The sequence below is a fragment of the Eleutherodactylus coqui genome, chromosome 7 (genome assembly GCF_035609145.1).
Source record: "Eleutherodactylus coqui strain aEleCoq1 chromosome 7, aEleCoq1.hap1, whole genome shotgun sequence".
Lineage (NCBI taxonomy): Eukaryota > Metazoa > Chordata > Amphibia > Anura > Eleutherodactylidae > Eleutherodactylus > Eleutherodactylus coqui.
In genome coordinates this window covers 227,263,341-227,278,999 of record NC_089843.1, presented here as the reverse complement: position 1 = coordinate 227,278,999, position 15,659 = coordinate 227,263,341, and the positions used below count along the sequence as shown (strand labels likewise).

The 15,659-nt window shown below is 39.7% G+C and overlaps 11 non-coding genes across 11 annotated transcripts; all 11 read right to left on the bottom strand.

Annotated features, from left to right (window-relative positions):
- Positions 1-702: 702 nt before the first annotated feature.
- TRNAK-UUU (transfer RNA lysine (anticodon UUU)) lies at positions 703-775 on the bottom strand. The gene has a single exon. It is a non-coding gene; the product is annotated as a tRNA-Lys (tRNA).
- A 1,291-nt stretch (positions 776-2,066) lies between these two features.
- On the bottom strand, positions 2,067-2,139 carry TRNAK-UUU (transfer RNA lysine (anticodon UUU)). The gene has a single exon. It is a non-coding gene; the product is annotated as a tRNA-Lys (tRNA).
- A 575-nt stretch (positions 2,140-2,714) lies between these two features.
- Positions 2,715-2,787, bottom strand: TRNAK-UUU (transfer RNA lysine (anticodon UUU)). Its single transcript has one exon. It is a non-coding gene; the product is annotated as a tRNA-Lys (tRNA).
- Positions 2,788-3,235: 448 nt separating this feature from the next.
- On the bottom strand, positions 3,236-3,308 carry TRNAK-UUU (transfer RNA lysine (anticodon UUU)). Its single transcript has one exon. It is a non-coding gene; the product is annotated as a tRNA-Lys (tRNA).
- A 448-nt stretch (positions 3,309-3,756) lies between these two features.
- TRNAK-UUU (transfer RNA lysine (anticodon UUU)) lies at positions 3,757-3,829 on the bottom strand. The gene has a single exon. It is a non-coding gene; the product is annotated as a tRNA-Lys (tRNA).
- A 943-nt stretch (positions 3,830-4,772) lies between these two features.
- Positions 4,773-4,845, bottom strand: TRNAK-UUU (transfer RNA lysine (anticodon UUU)). The gene has a single exon. It is a non-coding gene; the product is annotated as a tRNA-Lys (tRNA).
- A 5,306-nt stretch (positions 4,846-10,151) lies between these two features.
- Positions 10,152-10,224, bottom strand: TRNAK-UUU (transfer RNA lysine (anticodon UUU)). The gene has a single exon. It is a non-coding gene; the product is annotated as a tRNA-Lys (tRNA).
- A 448-nt stretch (positions 10,225-10,672) lies between these two features.
- Positions 10,673-10,745, bottom strand: TRNAK-UUU (transfer RNA lysine (anticodon UUU)). Its single transcript has one exon. It is a non-coding gene; the product is annotated as a tRNA-Lys (tRNA).
- A 448-nt stretch (positions 10,746-11,193) lies between these two features.
- On the bottom strand, positions 11,194-11,266 carry TRNAK-UUU (transfer RNA lysine (anticodon UUU)). Its single transcript has one exon. It is a non-coding gene; the product is annotated as a tRNA-Lys (tRNA).
- Positions 11,267-11,714: 448 nt separating this feature from the next.
- TRNAK-UUU (transfer RNA lysine (anticodon UUU)) lies at positions 11,715-11,787 on the bottom strand. The gene has a single exon. It is a non-coding gene; the product is annotated as a tRNA-Lys (tRNA).
- Positions 11,788-12,235: 448 nt separating this feature from the next.
- On the bottom strand, positions 12,236-12,308 carry TRNAK-UUU (transfer RNA lysine (anticodon UUU)). The gene has a single exon. It is a non-coding gene; the product is annotated as a tRNA-Lys (tRNA).
- Between the last annotated feature and the right edge of the window lie 3,351 nt (positions 12,309-15,659).

Genomic DNA, 15,659 nt, shown 5'->3' with positions numbered 1-15,659 from the left:
AAGACTCAGTGGAAAATCAAAGATGTGTTCAATAAAGACATTGGACAGCTTGCTTTAGCAAGTACGCCTGAACAGGAACTTGAACCCTGGACCCTCAGATTAAAAGTCTGATGCTCTACTGACTGAGCTATCCAGGATCTGAAAAATGCTCTTCTTAGCTCCTCTAAGCGTCTTAACATAAAATATGGAGGTAAAGAAACAAAGCTTTGGTGGAAAATCAAAAATGTGCTCAAAATCTGCTAAACAGACATAGAAGGGTTGTTTCTGCAATAAGCAAAGATGTTCTCAAGCTGCTTCTATACCCTTGGTTTTGCACAGTAGAACACGGCACTGAAGATGCAGAGACTCAGTGGAAAATCAAAGATGTGCTCAATAAAGACATTGGACAGCTTGCTTTAGCAAGTACGCCTGAACAAGAACTTGAACCCTGGACCCTCAGATTAAAAGTCTGATGCTCTACTGACTGAGCTATCCAGGCTCTGAAAAATGCTCTTCTTAGCTCCTCTAAGCGTCTTAACATAAAATATGGAGGTAAAGAAACAAAGCTTTGGTGGAAAATCAAAAATGTGCTCAAAATTTGCAAAACAGACATAGAAGGGTTGTTTCTGCAATAAGCAAAGATGTTCTCAAGCTGCTTCTATACCCTTGGTTCTGCACCGTAGAACACGGCACTGAAGATGCAGAGACTTGCTTTAGCAAGTACGCCTGAACAGGGACTTGAACCCTGGACCCTCAGATTAAAAGTCTGATGCTCTACCGACTGAGCTATCCAGGCTCTGAAAAATGCTCTTCTTAGCTCCTCTAAGCGTCTTAACATAAAATATGGAGGTAAAGAAACAAAGCTTTGGTGGAAAATCAACAATGTACCCAAAATTTGCTAAACAGACATAGAAGGGTTGTTTCTGCAAAAAACAAAGATGTTCTCAAGCTGCTTCTATACCCTTGGTTTTGCACAGTAGAACACGACAATACAGAAGCAAAGACTCAGTGGAAAATCAAAGATGTGTTCAATAAAGACATTGGACAGCTTGCTTTAGCAAGTACGCCTGAACAGGAACTTGAACCCTGGACCCTCAGATTAAAAGTCTGATGCTCTACCGACTGAGCTATCCAGGCTCTGAAAAATGCTCTTCTTAGCTCCTCTAAGCGTCTTAACATAAAATATGGAGGTAAAGAAACAAAGCTTTGGTGGAAAATCAACAATGTACCCAAAATTTGCTAAACAGACATAGAAGGGTTGTTTCTGCAAAAAACAAAGATGTTCTCAAGCTGCTTCTATACCCTTGGTTTTGCACAGTAGAACACGACAATACAGAAGCAAAGACTCAGTGGAAAATCAAAGATGTGTTCAATAAAGACATTGGACAGCTTGCTTTAGCAAGTACGCCTGAACAGGAACTTGAACCCTGGACCCTCAGATTAAAAGTCTGATGCTCTACCGACTGAGCTATCCAGGCTCTGAAAAATGCTCTTCTTAGCTCCTCTAAGCGTCTTAACATAAAATATGGAGGTAAAGAAACAAAGCTTTGGTGGAAAATCAACAATGTACCCAAAATTTGCTAAACAGACATAGAAGGGTTGTTTCTGCAAAAAACAAAGATTTTCTCAAGCTGCTTCTATACCCTCAGTTTTGCACAGTAGAACACGACAATAAAGAAGCAAAGACTCAGTGGAAAATCAAAGATGTGCTCAATAAACACATTTGACAGCTTGCTTTAGCAAGTACGCCTGAACAGGGACTTGAACCCTGGACCCTCAGATTAAAAGTCTGATGCTCTACTGACTGAGCTATCCAGGCTCTGAAAAATGCTCTTCTTAGCTCCTCTAAGTGTCTTAACATAAAATATGGAGGTAAAGAAACAAAGCTTTGGTGGAAAATCAACAATGTACCCAAAATTTGCTAAACAGACATAGAAGGGTTGTTTCTGCAAAAAACAAAGATTTTCTCAAGCTGCTTCTATACCCTCAGTTTTGCACAGTAGAACACGACAATAAAGAAGCAAAGACTCAGTGGAAAATCAAAGATGTGCTCAATAAAGACATTTGACAGCTTGCTTTAGCAAGTACGCCTGAACAGGGACTTGAACCCTGGACCCTCAGATTAAAAGTCTGATGCTCTACCGACTGAGCTATCCAGGCTCTGAAAAATGCTCTTCTTAGCTCCTCTAAGCGTCTTAACATAAAATATGGAGGTAAAGAAACAAAGCTTTGGTGGAAAATCAAAAATGTGCTCAAAATCTGCTAAACAGACATAGAAGGGTTGTTTCTGCAATAAGCAAAGATGTTCTCAAGCTGCTTCTATACCCTTGGTTTTGCACAGTAGAACACGGCACTGAAGATGCAGAGACTCAGTGGAAAATCAAAGATGTGCTCAATAAAGACATTTGACAGCTTGCTTTAGCAAGTACGCCTGCACAGGGACTTGAACCCTAGACCCTCAGATTAAAAGTCTGATGCTCTACCGCTTTTATGTTAAGCGTCTTAACATAAAATATGGAGGTAAAGAAACAAAGCTTTGGTGGAAAATCAACAATGTACCCAAAATTTGCTAAACAGACATAGAAGGGTTGTTTCTGCAATAAGCAAAGATGTTCTCAAGCTGCTTCTATACCCTTGGTTTTGCACAGTAGAACACGGCACTGAAGATGCAGAGACTCAGTGGAAAATCAAAGATATGCTCAATAAAGACATTTGACAGCTTGCTTTAGCAAGTACGCCTGAACAGGGACTTGAACCCTGGACCCTCAGATTAAAAGTCTGATGCTCTACCGACTGAGCTATCCAGGCTCTGAAAAATGCTCTTCTTAGCTCCTCTAAGCGTCTTAACATAAAATATGGAGGTAAAGAAACAAAGCTTTGGTGGAAAATCAAAAATGTGCTCAAAATCTGCTAAACAGACATAGAAGGGTTGTTTCTGCAATAAGCAAAGATGTTCTCAAGCTGCTTCTATACCCTTGGTTTTGCACAGTAGAACACGGCACTGAAGATGCAGAGACTCAGTGGAAAATCAAAGATGTGCTCAATAAAGACATTTGACAGCTTGCTTTAGCAAATGCTATACCGACTGAGCTAAACAGACATAGAAGAGTTGTTTCTGCAAAAAACAAAGATTTTCTCAAGCTGCTTCTATACCCTCAGTTTTGCACAGTAGAACACGACAATAAAGAAGCAAAGACTCAGTGGAAAATCAAAGATGTGCTCAATAAAGACATTTGACAGCTTGCTTTAGCAAGTACGCCTGAACAGGGACTTGAACCCTGGACCCTCAGATTAAAAGTCTGATGCTCTACCGACTGAGCTATCCAGGCTCTGAAAAATGCTCTTCTTAGCTCCTCTAAGCGTCTTAACATAAAATATGGAGGTAAAGAAACAAAGCTTTGGTGGAAAATCAACAATGTACCCAAAATTTGCTAAACAGACATAGAAGGGTTGTTTCTGCAAAAAACAAAGATTTTCTCAAGCTGCTTCTATACCCTCAGTTTTGCACAGTAGAACACGACAATAAAGAAGCAAAGACTCAGTGGAAAATCAAAGATGTGCTCAATAAAGACATTTGACAGCTTGCTTTAGTAAATGCTATACCGACTGAGCTAAACAGACATAGAAGAGTTGTTTCTGCAAAAAACAAAGATTTTCTCAAGCTGCTTCTATACCCTCAGTTTTGCACAGTAGAACACGACAATAAAGAAGCAAAGACTCAGTGGAAAATCAAAGATGTGCTCAATAAAGACATTTGACAGCTTGCTTTAGCAAGTACGCCTGAACAGGGACTTGAACCCTGGACCCTCAGATTAAAAGTCTGATGCTCTACCGACTGAGCTATCCAGGCTCTGAAAAATGCTCTTCTTAGCTCCTCTAAGCGTCTTAACATAAAATATGGAGGTAAAGAAACAAAGTTTTGGTGGAAAATCAACAATGTACCCAAAATTTGCTAAACAGACATAGAAGGGTTGTTTCTGCAAAAAACAAAGATTTTCTCAAGCTGCTTCTATACCCTCAGTTTTGCACAGTAGAACACGACAATAAAGAAGCAAAGACTCAGTGGAAAATCAAAGATGTGCTCAATAAAGACATTTGACAGCTTGCTTTAGCAAGTACACCTGAACAGGGACTTGAACCCTGGACCCTCAGATTAAAAGTCTGATGGTCTACCGACTGAGCTATCCAGGCTCTGAAAAATGCTCTTCTTAGCTCCTCTAAGCGTCTTAACATAAAATATGGAGGTAAAGAAACAAAGCTTTGGTGGAAAATCAACAATGTACCCAAAATTTGCTAAACAGACATAGAAGGGTTGTTTCTGCAAAAAACAAAGATTTTCTCAAGCTGCTTCTATACCCTCAGTTTTGCACAGTAGAACACGACAATAAAGAAGCAAAGACTCAGTGGAAAATCAAAGATGTGCTCAATAAAGACATTTGACAGCTTGCTTTAGCAAGTACGCCTGAACAGGGACTTGAACCCTCAGATTAAAAGTCTGATGGTCTACCGACTGAGCTATCCAGGCTCTGAAAAATGCTCTTCTTAGCTCCTCTAAGCGTCTTAACATAAAATATGGAGTTAAAGAAACAAAGCTTTGGTGGAAAATCAAAAATGTACCCAAAATTTGCTAAACAGACATAGAAGGGTTGTTTCTGCAAAAAACAAAGATTTTCTCAAGCTGCTTCTATACCCTCAGTTTTGCACAGTAGAACACGACAATAAAGAAGCAAAGACTCAGTGGAAAATCAAAGATGTGCTCAATAAAGACATTTGACAGCTTGCTTTAGCAAGTACGCCTGAACAGGGACTTGAACCCTGGACCCTCAGATTAAAAGTCTGATGCTCTACCGACTGAGCTATCCAGGCTCTGAAAAATGCTCTGAAAAATGCTCTTCTTAGCTCCTCTAAGCGTCTTAACATAAAATATGGAGGTAAAGAAACAAAGCTTTGGTGGAAAATCAAAAATGTGCTCAAAATCTGCTAAACAGACATAGAAGGGTTGTTTCTGCAATAAGCAAAGATGTTCTCAAGCTGCTTCTATACCCTTGGTTTTGCACAGTAGAACACGGCACTGAAGATGCAGAGACTCAGTGGAAAATCAAAGATGTGCTCAATAAAGACATTTGACAGCTTGCTTTAGCAAGTACGCCTGCACAGGGACTTGAACCCTAGACCCTCAGATTAAAAGTCTGATGCTCTACCGCTTTTATGTTAAGCGTCTTAACATAAAATATGGAGGTAAAGAAACAAAGCTTTGGTGGAAAATCAACAATGTACCCAAAATTTGCTAAACAGACATAGAAGGGTTGTTTCTGCAATAAGCAAAGATGTTCTCAAGCTGCTTCTATACCCTTGGTTTTGCACAGTAGAACACGGCACTGAAGATGCAGAGACTCAGTGGAAAATCAAAGATGTGCTCAATAAAGACATTTGACAGCTTGCTTTAGCAAGTACGCCTGAACAGGGACTTGAACCCTGGACCCTCAGATTAAAAGTCTGATGGTCTACCGACTGAGCTATCCAGGCTCTGAAAAATGCTCTTCTTAGCTCCTCTAAGCGTCTTAACATAAAATATGGAGGTAAAGAAACAAAGCTTTGGTGGAAAATCAACAATGTACCCAAAATTTGCTAAACAGACATAGAAGGGTTGTTTCTGCAAAAAACAAAGATTTTCTCAAGCTGCTTCTATACCCTCAGTTTTGCACAGTAGAACACGACAATAAAGAAGCAAAGACTCAGTGGAAAATCAAAGATGTGCTCAATAAAGACATTTGACAGCTTGCTTTAGCAAGTACGCCTGAACAGGGACTTGAACCCTGGACCCTCAGATTAAAAGTCTGATGGTCTACCGACTGAGCTATCCAGGCTCTGAAAAATGCTCTTCTTAGCTCCTCTAAGCGTCTTAACATAAAATATGGAGGTAAAGAAACAAAGCTTTGGTGGAAAATCAAAAATGTGCTCAAAATCTGCTAAACAGACATAGAAGGGTTGTTTCTGCAATAAGCAAAGATGTTCTCAAGCTGCTTCTATACCCTTGGTTTTGCACAGTAGAACACGACAATACAGAAGCAAAGACTCAGTGGAAAATCAAAGATGTGTTCAATAAAGACATTGGACAGCTTGCTTTAGCAAGTACGCCTGAACAGGAACTTGGAACTTGAACCCTGGACCCTCAGATTAAAAGTCTGATGCTCTACTGACTGAGCTATCCAGGCTCTGAAAAATGCTCTTCTTAGCTCCTCTAAGCGTCTTAACATAAAATATGGAGGTAAAGAAACAAAGCTTTGGTGGAAAATCAAAAATGTGCTCAAAATTTGCTAAACAGACATAGAAGGGTTGTTTCTGCAATAAGCAAAGATGTTCTCAAGCTGCTTCTATACCCTTGGTTTTGCACAGTAGAACACGGCACTGAAGATGCAGAGACTCAGTGGAAAATCAAAGATGTGCTCAATAAAGACATTTGACAGCTTGCTTTAGCAAGTACGCCTGAACAGGGACTTGAACCCTGGACCCTCAGATTAAAAAATCTGATGCTCTACCGACTGAGCTATCCAGGCTCTGAAAAATGCTCTTCTTAGCTCCTCTAAGCGTCTTAACATAAAATATGGAGGTAAAGAAACAAACCTTTGGTGGAAAATCAAAAATGTGCTCAAAATCTGCTAAACAGACATAGAAGGGTTGTTTCTGCAATAAGCAAAGATGTTCTCAAGCTGCTTCTATACCCTTGGTTTTGCACAGTCGAACACGACAATACAGAAGCAAAGACTCAGTGGAAAATCAAGGATGTGTTCAATAAAGACATTGGACAGCTTGCTTTAGCAAGTACGCCTGAACAGGAACTTGAACCCTGGACCCTCAGATTAAAAGTCTGATGCTCTACTGACTGAGCTATCCAGGCTCTGAAAAATGCTCTTCTTAGCTCCTCTAAGCGTCTTAACATAAAATATGGAGGTAAAGAAACAAAGCTTTGGTGGAAAATCAAAAATGTGCTCAAAATTTGCTAAACAGACATAGAAGGGTTGTTTCTGCAAAAAACAAAGATGTTCTCAAGCTGCTTCTATACCCTTGGTTTTGCACAGTAGAACACGGCACTGAAGATGCAGAGACTCAGTGGAAAATCAAAGATGTGCTCAATAAAGACATTTGACAGCTTGCTTTAGCAAGTACACCTTGAACCCTGGACCCTCAGATTAAAAGTCTGATGCTCTACCGACTGAGCTATCCAGGCTCTGAAAAATGCTCTTCTTAGCTCCTCTAAGTGTCTTAACATAAAATATGGAGGTAAAGAAACAAAGCTTTGGTGGAAAATCAAAAATCTGCTCAAAATTTGCTAAACAGACATAGAAGGGTTGTTTCTGCAAAAAACAAAGATTTTCTCAAGCTGCTTCTATACCCTCAGTTTTGCACAGTAGAACACGACAATAAAGAAGCAAAGACTCAGTGGAAAATCAAAGATGTGTTCAATAAAGACATTGGACAGCTTGCTTTAGCAAGTACGCCTGAACAAGAACTTGAACCCTGGACCCTCAGATTAAAAGTCTGATGCTCTACTGACTGAGCTATCCAGGCTCTGAAAAATGCTCTTCTTAGCTCCTCTAAGCGTCTTAACATAAAATATGGAGGTAAAGAAACAAAGCTTTGGTGGAAAATCAAAAATGTGCTCAAAATTTGCTAAACAGACATAGAAGGGTTGTTTCTGCAAAAAGCAAAGATTTTCTCAAGCTGCTTCTATACCCTCAGTTTTGCACAGTAGAACACGACAATAAAGAAGCAAAGACTCAGTGGAAAATCAAAGATGTGTTCAATAAAGACATTGGACAGCTTGCTTTAGCTAGTACGCCTGAACAGGAACTTGAACCCTGGACCCTCAGATTAAAAGTCTGATGCTCTACTGACTGAGCTATCCAGCCTCTGAAAAATGCTCTTCTTAGCTCCTCTAAGCGTCGTAACATAAAATATGGAGGTAAAGAAACAAAGCTTTGGTGGAAAATCAAAAATGTGCTCAAAATCTGCTAAACAGACATAGAAGGGTTGTTTCTGCAATAAGCAAAGATGTTCTCAAGCTGCTTCTATACCCTTGGTTTTGCACAGTAGAACACGGCACTGAAGATGCAGAGACTCAGTGGAAAATCAAAGATGTGCTCAATAAAGACATTTGACAGCTTGCTTTAGCAAGTACGCCTGAACAGGGACTTGAACCCTAGACCCTCAAATTAAAAGTCTGATGCTCTACCGCTTTTATGTTAAGCGTCTTAACATAAAATATGGAGGTAAAGAAACAAAGCTTTGGTGGAAAATCAACAATGTACCCAAAATTTGCTAAACAGACATAGAAGGGTTGTTTCTGCAAAAAACAAAGATGTTCTCAAGCTGCTACTATACCGTCAGTTTTGCACAGTAGAACACGACAATAAAGAAGCAAAGACTCAGTGGAAAATCAAAGATTTGCTCAATAAAGCCATTTGACAGCTTGCTTTAGGAAGTACGCCTGAACAGGGACTTGAACCCTGGACCCTCAGATTAAAAGTCTGATGTTCTACCGACTGAGCTATCCAGGCTCTGAAAACTGCTCTTCTTAGCTCCTCTAAGCGTCTTAACATAAAATATGGAGGTAAAGAAACAAAGCTTTGGTGGAAAATCAAAAATGTGCTCAAAATTTGCTAAACAGACATAGAAGGGTTGTTTCTGCAATAAGCAAAGATGTTCTCAAGCTGCTTCTATACCCTTGGTTTTGCACAGTAGAACACGGCACTGAAGATGCAGAGACTCAGTGGAAAATCAAAGATGTGCTCAATAAAGACATAACATAAAATATGGAGGTAAAGAAACAAAGCTTTGGTGGAAAATCAAAAATGTGCTCAAAATTTGCTAAACAGACATAGAAGGGTTGTTTCTGCAAAAAACAAAGATTTTCTCAAGCTGCTTCTATACCCTCAGTTTTGCACAGTAGAACACGACAATAAAGAAGCAAAGACTCAGTGGAAAATCAAAGATGTGTTCAATAAAGACATTGGACAGCTTGCTTTAGCAAGTACGCCTGAACAAGAACTTGAACCCTGGACCCTCAGATTAAAAGTCTGATGCTCTACTGACTGAGCTATCCAGGCTCTGAAAAATGCTCTTCTTAGCTCCTCTAAGCGTCTTAACATAAAATATGGAGGTAAAGAAATGCTTTAGCAAGTACGCCTGAACAGGGACTTGAACCCTGGACCCTCAGATTAAAAGTCTGATGCTCTACCGACTGAGCTATCCAGTCTCTGAAAAGTGCTCTTCTTAGCTCCTCTAAGCGTCTTAACATAAAATATGGAGGTAAAGAAACAAAGCTTTGGTGGAAAATCCACAATTTACCCAAAATTTGCTAAACAGACATAGAAGGGTTGTTTCTGCAAAAAACAAAGATGTTCTCAAGCTGCTTCTATACCCTTGGTTTTGCACAGTAGAACACGACAATACAGAAGCAAAGACTCAGTGGAAAATCAAAGATGTGTTCAATAAAGACATTGGACAGCTTGCTTTAGCAAGTACGCCTGAACAGGAACTTGAACCCTGGACCCTCAGATTAAAAGTCTGATGCTCTACCGACTGAGCTATCCAGGCTCTGAAAAATGCTCTTCTTAGCTCCTCTAAGCGTCTTAACATAAAATATGGAGGTAAAGAAACAAAGCTTTGGTGGAAAATCAACAATGTACCCAAAATTTGCTAAACAGACATAGAAGGGTTGTTTCTGCAAAAAACAAAGATTTTCTCAAGCTGCTTCTATACCCTCAGTTTTGCACAGTAGAACACGACAATAAAGAAGCAAAGACTCAGTGGAAAATCAAAGATGTGCTCAATAAAGACATTTGACAGCTTGCTTTAGCAAGTACGCCTGAACAGGGACTTGAACCCTGGACCCTCAGATTAAAAGTCTGATGCTCTACCGCTTTTATGTTAAGCGTCTTAACATAAAATATGGAGGTAAAGAAACAAAGCTTTGGTGGAAAATCAACAATGTACCCAAAATTTGCTAAACAGACATAGAAGGGTTGTTTCTGCAATAAGCAAAGATGTTCTCAAGCTGCTTCTATACCCTTGGTTTTGCACAGTAGAACACGGCACTGAAGATGCAGAGACTCAGTGGAAAATCAAAGATGTGCTCAATAAAGACATTTGACAGCTTGCTTTAGCAAGTACGCCTGAACAGGGACTTGAACCCTGGACCCTCAGATTAAAAGTCTGATGCTCTACCGACTGAGCTATCCAGGCTCTGAAAAATGCTCTTCTTAGCTCCTCTAAGCGTCTTAACATAAAATATGGAGGTAAAGAAACAAAGCTTTGGTGGAAAATCAAAAATGTGCTCAAAATTTGCTAAACAGACATAGAAGGGTTGTTTCTGCAAAAAACAAAGATGTTCTCAAGCTGCTTCTATACCCTTGGTTTTGCACAGTAGAACACGGCACTGAAGATGCAGAGACTCAGTGGAAAATCAAAGATGTGCTCAATAAAGACATTTGACAGCTTGCTTTAGCAAATGCTATACCGACTGAGCTAAACAGACATAGAAGAGTTGTTTCTGCAAAAAACAAAGATTTTCTCAAGCTGCTTCTATACCCTCAGTTTTGCACAGTAGAACACGACAATAAAGAAGCAAAGACTCAGTGGAAAATCAAAGATGTGCTCAATAAAGACATTTGACAGCTTGCTTTAGCAAGTACGCCTGAACAGGGACTTGAACCCTGGACCCTCAGATTAAAAGTCTGATGCTCTACCGACTGAGCTATCCAGGCTCTGAAAAATGCTCTTCTTAGCTCCTCTAAGCGTCTTAACATAAAATATGGAGGTAAAGAAACAAAGCTTTGGTGGAAAATCAACAATGTACCCAAAATTTGCTAAACAGACATAGAAGGGTTGTTTCTGCAAAAAACAAAGATTTTCTCAAGCTGCTTCTATACCCTCAGTTTTGCACAGTAGAACACGACAATAAAGAAGCAAAGACTCAGTGGAAAATCAAAGATGTGCTCAATAAAGACATTTGACAGCTTGCTTTAGCAAATGCTATACCGACTGAGCTAAACAGACATAGAAGAGTTGTTTCTGCAAAAAACAAAGATTTTCTCAAGCTGCTTCTATACCCTCAGTTTTGCACAGTAGAACACGACAATAAAGAAGCAAAGACTCAGTGGAAAATCAAAGATGTGCTCAATAAAGACATTTGACAGCTTGCTTTAGCAAGTACGCCTGAACAGGGACTTGAACCCTGGACCCTCAGATTAAAAGTCTGATGCTCTACCGACTGAGCTATCCAGGCTCTGAAAAATGCTCTTCTTAGCTCCTCTAAGCGTCTTAACATAAAATATGGAGGTAAAGAAACAAAGCTTTGGTGGAAAATCAACAATGTACCCAAAATTTGCTAAACAGACATAGAAGGGTTGTTTCTGCAAAAAACAAAGATTTTCTCAAGCTGCTTCTATACCCTCAGTTTTGCACAGTAGAACACGACAATAAAGAAGCAAAGACTCAGTGGAAAATCAAAGATGTGCTCAATAAAGACATTTGACAGCTTGCTTTAGTAAATGCTATACCGACTGAGCTAAACAGACATAGAAGAGTTGTTTCTGCAAAAAACAAAGATTTTCTCAAGCTGCTTCTATACCCTCAGTTTTGCACAGTAGAACACGACAATAAAGAAGCAAAGACTCAGTGGAAAATCAAAGATGTGCTCAATAAAGACATTTGACAGCTTGCTTTAGCAAGTACGCCTGAACAGGGACTTGAACCCTGGACCCTCAGATTAAAAGTCTGATGCTCTACCGACTGAGCTATCCAGGCTCTGAAAAATGCTCTTCTTAGCTCCTCTAAGCGTCTTAACATAAAATATGGAGGTAAAGAAACAAAGCTTTGGTGGAAAATCAACAATGTACCCAAAATTTGCTAAACAGACATAGAAGGGTTGTTTCTGCAAAAAACAAAGATTTTCTCAAGCTGCTTCTATACCCTCAGTTTTGCACAGTAGAACACGACAATAAAGAAGCAAAGACTCAGTGGAAAATCAAAGATGTGCTCAATAAAGACATTTGACAGCTTGCTTTAGTAAATGCTATACCGACTGAGCTAAACAGACATAGAAGAGTTGTTTCTGCAAAAAACAAAGATTTTCTCAAGCTGCTTCTATACCCTCAGTTTTGCACAGTAGAACACGACAATAAAGAAGCAAAGACTCAGTGGAAAATCAAAGATGTGCTCAATAAAGACATTTGACAGCTTGCTTTAGCAAGTACGCCTGAACAGGGACTTGAACCCTGGACCCTCAGATTAAAAGTCTGATGCTCTACCGACTGAGCTATCCAGGCTCTGAAAAATGCTCTTCTTAGCTCCTCTAAGCGTCTTAACATAAAATATGGAGGTAAAGAAACAAAGCTTTGGTGGAAAATCAACAATGTACCCAAAATTTGCTAAACAGACATAGAAGGGTTGTTTCTGCAAAAAACAAAGATTTTCTCAAGCTGCTTCTATACCCTCAGTTTTGCACAGTAGAACACGACAATAAAGAAGCAAAGACTCAGTGGAAAATCAAAGATGTGCTCAATAAAGACATTTGACAGCTTGCTTTAGCAAGTACGCCTGAACAGGGACTTGAACCCTGGACCCTCAGATTAAAAGTCTGATGCTCTACTGACTGAGCTATCCAGGCTCTGAAAAATGCTCTTCTTAGCTCCTCTAAGTGTCTTAACATAAAATATGGAGGTAAAGAAACAAAGCTTTGGTGGAAAATCAACAATGTACCCAAAATTTGCTAAACAGACATAGAAGGGTTGTTTCTGCAAAAAACAAAGATTTTCTCAAGCTGCTTCTATACCCTCAGTTTTGCACAGTAGAACACGACAATAAAGAAGCAAAGACTCAGTGGAAAATCAAAGATGTGCTCAATAAAGACATTTGACAGCTTGCTTTAGCAAGTACGCCTGAACAGGGACTTGAACCCTGGACGCTCAGATTAAAAGTCTGATGGTCTACCGACTGAGCTATCGAGGCTCTGAAAAATGCTCTTCTTAGCTCCTCTAAGCGTCTTAACATAAAATATGGAGGTAAAGAAACAAAGCTTTGGTGGAAAATCAAAAATGTACCCAAAATTTGCTAAACAGACATAGAAGGGTTGTTTCTGCAAAAAACAAAGATTTTCTCAAGCTGCTTCTATACCCTCAGTTTTGCACAGTAGAACACGACAATAAAGAAGCAAAGACTCAGTGGAAAATCAAAGATGTGCTCAATAAAGACATTTGACAGCTTGCTTTAGCAAGTACACCTGAACAGGGACTTGAACCCTGGACCCTCAGATTAAAAGTCTGATGCTCTACCGACTGAGCTATCCAGGCTCTGAAAAATGCTCTTCTTAGCTCCTCTAAGCGTCTTAACATAAAATATGGAGGTAAAGAAACAAAGCTTTGGTGGAAAATCAACAATGTACCCAAAATTTGCTAAACAGACATAGAAGGTTTGTTTCTGCAATAAGCAAAGATGTTCTCAAGCTGCTTCTATACCCTTGGTTTTGCACAGTAGAACACGACAATACAGAAGCAAAGACTCAGTGGAAAATCAAAGATGTGCTCAATAAAGACATTTGACAGCTTGCTTTAGCAAGTACGCCTGAACAGGGACTTGAACCCTGGACCCTCAGATTAAAAAATCTGATGCTCTACCGACTGAGCTATCCAGGCTCTGAAAAATGCTCTTCTTAGCTCCTCTAAGCGTCTTAACATAAAATATGGAGGTAAAGAAACAAAGCTTTGGTGGAAAATCAAAAATGTGCTCAAAATCTGCTAAACAGACATAGAAGGGTTGTTTCTGCAATAAGCAAAGATGTTCTCAAGCTGCTTCTATACCCTTGGTTTTGCACAGTAGAACACGACAATACAGAAGCAAAGACTCAGTGGAAAATCAAAGATGTGTTCAATAAAGACATTGGACAGCTTGCTTTAGCAAGTACGCCTGAACAGGAACTTGGAACTTGAACCCTGGACCCTCAGATTAAAAGTCTGATGCTCTACTGACTGAGCTATCCAGGCTCTGAAAAATGCTCTTCTTAGCTCCTCTAAGCGTCTTAACATAAAATATGGAGGTAAAGAAACAAAGCTTTGGTGGAAAATCAAAAATGTGCTCAAAATTTGCTAAACAGACATAGAAGGGTTGTTTCTGCAATAAGCAAAGATGTTCTCAAGCTGCTTCTATACCCTTGGTTTTGCACAGTAGAACACGGCACTGAAGATGCAGAGACTCAGTGGAAAATCAAAGATGTGCTCAATAAAGACATTTGACAGCTTGCTTTAGCAAGTACGCCTGAACAGGGACTTGAACCCTGGACCCTCAGATTAAAAAATCTGATGCTCTACCGACTGAGCTATCCAGGCTCTGAAAAATGCTCTTCTTAGCTCCTCTAAGCGTCTTAACATAAAATATGGAGGTAAAGAAACAAAGCTTTGGTGGAAAATCAAAAATGTGCTCAAAATTTGCTAAACAGACATAGAAGGGTTGTTTCTGCAAAAAGCAAAGATTTTCTCAAGCTGCTTCTATACCCTCAGTTTTGCACAGTAGAACACGACAATAAAGAAGCAAAGACTCAGTGGAAAATCAAAGATGTGTTCAATAAATACATTGGACAGCTTGCTTTAGCTAGTACGCCTGAACAGGAACTTGAACCCTGGACCCTCAGATTAAAAGTCTGATGCTCTACTGACTGAGCTATCCAGCCTCTGAAAAATGCTCTTCTTAGCTCCTCTAAGCGTCGTAACATAAAATATGGAGGTAAAGAAACAAAGCTTTGGTGGAAAATCAAAAATGTGCTCAAAATCTGCTAAACAGACATAGAAGGGTTGTTTCTGCAATAAGCAAAGATGTTCTCAAGCTGCTTCTATACCCTTGGTTTTGCACAGTAGAACACGGCACTGAAGATGCAGAGACTCAGTGGAAAATCAAAGATGTGCTCAATAAAGACATTTGACAGCTTGCTTTAGCAAGTACGCCTGAACAGGGACTTGAACCCTAGACCCTCAGATTAAAAGTCTGATGCTCTACCGCTTTTATGTTAAGCGTCTTAACATAAAATATGGAGGTAAAGAAACAAAGCTTTGGTGGAAAATCAACAATGTACCCAAAATTTGCTAAACAGACATAGAAGGGTTGTTTCTGCAAAAAACAAAGATGTTCTCAAGCTGCTACTATACCGTCAGTTTTGCACAGTAGAACACGACAATAAAGAAGCAAAGACTCAGTGGAAAATCAAAGATTTGCTCAATAAAGCCATTTGACAGCTTGCTTTAGGAAGTACGCCTGAACAGGGACTTGAACCCTGCACCCTCAGATTAAAAGTCTGATGCTCTACCGACTGAGCTATCCAGGCTCTGAAAAATGCTCTTCTTAGCTCCTCTAAGCGTCTTAACATAAAATATGGAGGTAAAGAAACAAAGCTTTGGTGGAAAATCAAAAATGTGCTCAAAATTTGCTAAACAGACATAGAAGGGTTGTTTCTGCAATAAGCAAAGATGTTCTCAAGCTGCTTCTATACCCTTGGTTTTGCACAGTAGAACACGGCACTGAAGATGCAGAGACTCAGTGGAAAATCAAAGATGTGCTCAATAAAGACATTTGACAGCTTGCTTTAGCAAGTACACCTGAACAGGGACTTGAGCCCTGGACCCTCAGATTAA